The sequence below is a fragment of the Condylura cristata genome, unplaced genomic scaffold (genome assembly GCF_000260355.1).
Source record: "Condylura cristata isolate star-nosed mole 26May11 unplaced genomic scaffold, ConCri1.0 scaffold00019, whole genome shotgun sequence".
NCBI classification, from domain to species: domain Eukaryota; kingdom Metazoa; phylum Chordata; class Mammalia; order Eulipotyphla; family Talpidae; genus Condylura; species Condylura cristata.
Genome location: NW_004567120.1, coordinates 1,538,659 through 1,545,068, shown reverse-complemented (window position 1 = coordinate 1,545,068; position 6,410 = coordinate 1,538,659).

Here is a 6,410-nt window from a genome sequence, read left to right as displayed (position 1 = left end):
TTCTGTTCCTTCAAACTCAAGACCACCACTGAAAAGTTGACCTAGGCAACAAGCCAGTGCACAGGCATCTGTGTGACAAAGTCAGTGAAAAGGACCTTTACCTAGAACAGGATCTAGTAAAACAGACTAAGCTATTTTAATTGTCATTTAAAAAAATCGGAAATGAAAATTAGAGTCCTTTGAGGTCATTGAATTCAGGCAAGATGTAAGTCTAAGACCTTGCAAATGGATTACTAATAGCTAATGTTAAGTAGCTAAGGTTTTTGATTGTTCTCAGGTGTGTTAAGCACTCAATATAAATTATTAAATTCTCACAGTGACTCCAAGATGTAAATATTACCACCTAGTAGTATAGGTGGTATAACAGTTACAGATGTTTGGTTATTTGCACAAGACAGAGTATTCCAATTCAGATCTCAGACTCCAGGGTTTATTTTTTATCATGTTCTTAATCCTGCTGCTAGCTGGCCCTAGTCTTTTTAATGTTTATCCCAACCCCTCAATTAGATTACCTATTGAGGTGTGATTTCTTAGAATAAATATCTGTCTTTGGCTAGTTTTCCAAGGAAAACTTAAAAAGCAAATCTGAGGAGGATTAAAGGTCATTTGTTGCAAATTTTGTAAATCACTTTGGTCATTACCAAATGAATCTCAATGCTGTATGTTATCAAGTTGTTTCATTTCTGAAAGTCTGGGAGGAAAGTTGAATAAGTTTGGAGACTTCTATGTTAATGGTCATCACCTTAACCCCTTCATATGTGCTCATGGCCCCAGTTATGACTTGATTTGAAATATAAGATGATTAGAATTGCAGCTTTTTCTCATTGGCATCCAAGTAAATGCATTTTAAAGTTGAGTTGGGCAGCAATAGGCAGTTATTGTTGAAAAGATATTTGGAACTTGTTTTAAATTGCTTCCAGAGACAATCTTATGAGCCATTGAGAGAGGCAGCCCTATTCCCTTCGCTTTATTTGCCATCCTTGAGGTGAACCTTGGATGAATTAATTTTTCTTAGTAAATGGAGATTTGCCACTGTTTAGCATATTAAGAAGAATGCACTGTGCCCTCTAAAGGCAATAGAAAACATGGCACTTCAAATAAGAGATGCAGTACTGTTTATCTGCCAAGGTGAGTACTTTCAGGAGATCTATTCTTCACTCAATACTTGAAGCATCGGGAGAAAGACACATAACTCCTGTTCACAAGGAGCTGGCATTTGTTTGAATGAGGAGATGTGTAAAAGTTTATAAAGTATTATAATTTTTTTTAAGTTCATACTGTAAGTATCCATCCCTATTCAGATGTTTGAGAGGACCAAGGAGAAGTAATGGAGTGACAGGCTCATCTGAATTTAGAGTTTTCACAGCTAATTCAGAGATAAGTGTAATTCCCTCTTAGGACAAGGCCATTCTAGGTATGTTGGTCTGAGGCTTCCTTTGTTTTAGGCAGGATGGACACGCTGGAAACCTGCTATTTCTCAGTGGATAGTGTTGGTAACTAATGGGCCTACTTTTTTATATAATAGTTTATTTTTACATCATTTTGTGCCCTTTTCCATCTCAGTTGTAATCCCCGAGGACTTCCCATCCTCAAGTCACCCGTGTGCCATCACCATAGTCCTGTGTACTTCCTTCCCTCCACTGTTTTTGATCCCATGCCCCACTCCACCCCCATACAATGTTTTCTGGTATATAGCTGTTCATTATTATTATTTTCTCCCCTGGTCCTTTATACTCTTGCTGTGAGTGAAACCATCTGGTATTTTTCTTTTTGGCTTATTTCACTAAGCATGATCCTAATGGGCCTACTTTTAAGAAAATTCACAATTGGTTCCCTGTGTGCCAAATGTTCTAGAATAGGGCAGCCCAGTAGGAAAATGAGGGGTCACATTACAAAAGGTAAAAAGATAGAGGTGAAATTTAATTTTTGTAGCTTAATCCAATTAAGTGAGTATTTCAACACTGATATGAAATGAGGCATTTGCATCTTTTTCTTTTAATGCTGAATCTTTAAAAATCTACCATTAGCAAAAAAACAGCAGGTTGAGTCTCCCATATTTTAAAATTGAAGAAGCCAGCTATAACTGCAACATTATGTAGCAGTCAAAAAATAAGTTGTTAGATTTATTCCAGGGATAAGCACCCACAGTTTCACCTGGATTCTTGTAGTTAAAGTAATACATGTAATTTCCAAGCAGTTCTATCTGAAATCGCCATATTTGAGTATCTCTGGCTTTTGTTAGAAACAGCTAAGTTGACCTCAAAGTCTGCTTTCACTTTGTAGTTAGTGACAATAGGTTTAAGTGAGTTTCTTGGGGTGAAAGGCAGGAAGACAACATGAGAATAGAAGCTGCTTGATAAGACTTCAGCTGCAGTGAGAGCAAGTATTTCCCAATATTAAGTCTCTGATGCCATTGCTGACAGTTTGGGTTTTTTGTTTTTTATGGGGGAAAAAAAAAAAAAACCCTGTGAAGAAAGGGTCTTTGAAATTGAAGTTTTGGGAAAAGCTGATTAATTTGACTTGACTTTCTTGCATCTTTTTGTATGAGTATACACAAGCTTTTATATTTAGGAATCTAAAGACCTGTTTTAGTAATAAAGGATGCTGTTTTTTTTTTAACTGCAGTATTTACTGATTTTAATTTTTAATATATTTTTACATCATTCTTCATTTCCATACAATACATACATCTCGTTTATGGTTCCCAAGGAGTTGCCGCTACCAATTCACCCATGCACCATCACTGTAGTCCCTTGAGCTCTTCCCACCCTTTTTGATCCAATTTCCTCCACCACCCCACCCCCACTCCCCAAGAACGTCTGGTTTATAGTTGCCTGTTAATTTTGATTTTTACTTTGTTATAATTTCTTCCTCCTCCCCCTCCCCACCCACCAATCCCTTGTTTGGATCCCCTACATTCCTACAATAAGAGAAACTATCCTGGTTTCTAGCATGGGTGTCTCATGTAAACATGCCCGGCATGTGAATCTCTCCACTTACTTAGAAGAAACCAGACGAGCACATGAAATTTTGTTTTTCTTTCAGAATTTTGTGTGTAGCCCCTTTAGATTAAAGGTAAAAATTCAGAGTCATCTTGTATTGCCCTGCCCTTTGCTGGGAGAAAGAAAAGAACGTACCACTTTCTGAGTCTCTGTAGCACCAAAGTATAGGATTGTTCCTAAGGTGACGCCATCTCACCAGCTAGGCCCAAATTCTTTCCTATTGCTCTCTAATGAAAGTATCCCCCAGTAATGAATCACTTTTTTAAAAATATTTATTTATGCATACAAGGACTGGCGTACAGGCCAGAGGCATGAGGGGTGAGAGGATTCACCAGAGACAGAGTGGGGAGCAGAATAGGCAGATTGACAAGTACACTGCTGAGGGGAGCAGTGGGTGAGACAGGAGAGGTCTGCTGCGCCAGTAATGAATCACTTTTGGAAGACCAGTAGCATCTGCATTTTAAACAAGGAACTCTTTCCCCTTAATCTGATGAACAAATGCATTCTAAGCTTCACTTTAGTATAGATATTATTTAATAGCCTTTGTAGAGAGCTGGACACTGACTGGGCTCTTTATTATTATTAATTGCATTTTATTCCAAATCTCCTGGGGATTAAAAATCACCTTGTTCTTTTCTGTGTCTCACCCTAAATTGTTCCCTTCCATTCACACTATTGGGTTTTGAATGCCTTATAATTCACTGTCCAGCATACACTAATGAGGCCTAATGTAGACCTTATCTCCTGTCTTAAAGTGCCAGTTTATAAATCTGAGCCTGAAAAGCTTAATGTGATCTGGCAGCATGCCTAAAGGAAGTGGGTTGGGAGTGATGGTTATGAATAGATGTGTTAAATACCTACCTGTTTTCAGCCACCAGGCTAGACTTTTCACCTTTATTCTCTTATTTGATATAATGATGTGGGTGGGGGGCACGTTGGCTATTTATATTTTGTAACAGAAATACAGCTTAAGTGACATACTCCACAACTCACTGCTGTCATTGATCATCAAAAAAAATTACTGATCTACACACCAAGCATTGTTACAGTTGCAGAGGATACTGTGGTGAACAAGACAAAGGCACTTGTCTTCTTGGAGCTTACATTCTAGTAGGGAGAGGCAGATAATACATTTGTAAACAAAAGCTAAAATAGTGTGATGTGATTGTAATACATAAGATAGTGTAGGGTGACTGCAGGAAATCTGAAGCGGACACAAGCTGAGATCTGGATGAACAGAAAGCAGAACATCCCAGCCCCAGGAAATGAGGTCATTATTTGGAGGAAGGATGAGGAGCAATACTGAAGGTAACAAAGCAGTAAGAGATGAGTCAGGCCAGTTCATAAAGGTTTTATAACCCAGGAAAGGGAGATCGTTATTCTGAGATGTGACGCTCTTGGAGTCTTAATCATGGGAGTAAAGTGCTCTGACTTCACTAAGCAGCGGGGTCGCAGCTGGAAGACAGAGTTAATCGGCTGCTGCTGCCCCATGGCACCACAGAAGACGACTCCCTTCCCTACCCCTCCCTTCCCCCAGTACGGGAGAGCTGGGTCCGCAAGTTGCCTGGCAGCAGCCCAGCAGTTCTCTAAGACTGTGACTTCTGGTTCCAGGCCCCCTTATTTTCCTAAGAAACTCTGTTTATGGATTCATATACACAATGTGACGTTGTGTTATTCTACTCTAAGCTGATTTAAATTACCTAACCCGTTTCTGCCATCAAGAGAAAAGTCCCCAAGTTTAATGGGAGGCAAAACCACAAATTAAAGTAGGCCAACATTGCTGTTTTTCTTTGCTAAAACCTGTAGGGGGCAGGGTTGACCGTATAATGAGCCAAAGGCACAGCTGAGTTAAAATTATTTATTATATTTTGTATTGAGGCAACACTGGCTTGCAATACTACGTAGATTTAGAAGAATAGGTTCGCACCTTCAGATGGGTGGCCCCAAGCCCACCGCTGAAGCACCAGTGCTCCACCCTAGTCTCCTAGATGCCCTCCAGACCTATATGCCCTACCCTACACCCTCCCGCTCTGAGCCTCAGTTCCACAGTCAAATTTCTAGTTTTGCTTTGACTTTATCTGACCCTCTATATTCCATATATGAGTGAAAACACCTGGTCTTTGTCTCCTGACTTATTTTGCTTAGCATAATCCTCTCCAATCCCATCCATGTTGTTGAAATGGAAAGGTTTTTTTTTTTTTTTTTCATGGCTGAGGATTTCCTACCACTCCTCTGTCATTGGGCATTTAAGTTATTTCCATAAATTGATGATAGTAAATAGTGCTGCAATAAGCACAGGAGTGTGTATATCCTTTCAATTTAGTGTTGTTGTTTTTTTTCATTCCTCAGATAGATACCTAGGAGTGGAATTGTTTGGTCATATGGTGGTTCTATTTTTAAATTTTTTGAGAAACCTCAACACTGTCTTCCACAGGGACTGGAACAGATTACATTCCCATAAACAGTTCATTATTTAAAGAGCTGATTACTCAAAACTTTTTCTTTGGATGACTTGGTGTTGTCTTGTCGGTGATGTGACTAGTGATTAAACTCAACAGACTTAGATGAATCTGCATTATGGATTGACTAATTTCCCTGGCATGTCACAAGTGACAGTCATTCAATTCATCTGCCTGCATCCAGGTAAACCATTCTGAGAGAGAACTGGCAGCCAGAAAATGGGAGCTCCAGATTTATTGCTCCTGGTTATTGAGGAGATACGGGGACCTAACCTGGTCATGGAAAAGGGGGCCAAATCTTGGTGTCCAAATTCCTTTACTGTCTTCTGGATTTTAGATATGGGACCAAGGGCCAAAAGAAATAGGGTCAAAGGAAGGCAGTTCTAGGCTACAGCACAGGGGTCAGTGCTCCCCACTGTCTCTAGTGAAGCCTCTCACCCCCTCGCTACACCTCTGGCATACACCCTAGTTCTTTTAAGCATGAATAAATAAAATCTTGTTTTAAAAAAGAGGCAATGTAAGGTTTCAAGGTCTTAATAGTAAGGATCAGCAATGAGCCTATTGAACAAATGGCCCATGGAGAAGTAAGTTGGGGAACATGAAGTTTCAGAGAAAAGGACTTAGGTTTAGGATCCAGTCAGTGTTAGGTTCTTATCGCTCTTACAAGCTATATCGGTTTAGGTAAGTCACTTATCTTCTTTAAGTCTCAGTTTTCCCTTCTGAAAACTGGGTAATTCCTATTTTGTTGGGGAGCCTAGAGATCATATAGGTAAATTCCCTAGCACTTCAGTGGTAGAGATTTCTGTTGAAATATTAATAAGAGGAAATAAGTATTGCCTGCTGAGACGTGGCTGAGCCAACACATAATACTGAAGTCTGTACATGTGATTTTGAGTTACTTAGAAAAGACTGAGTGTGTGGTCTGGGATACCAGCTTCAATAAAGGTAA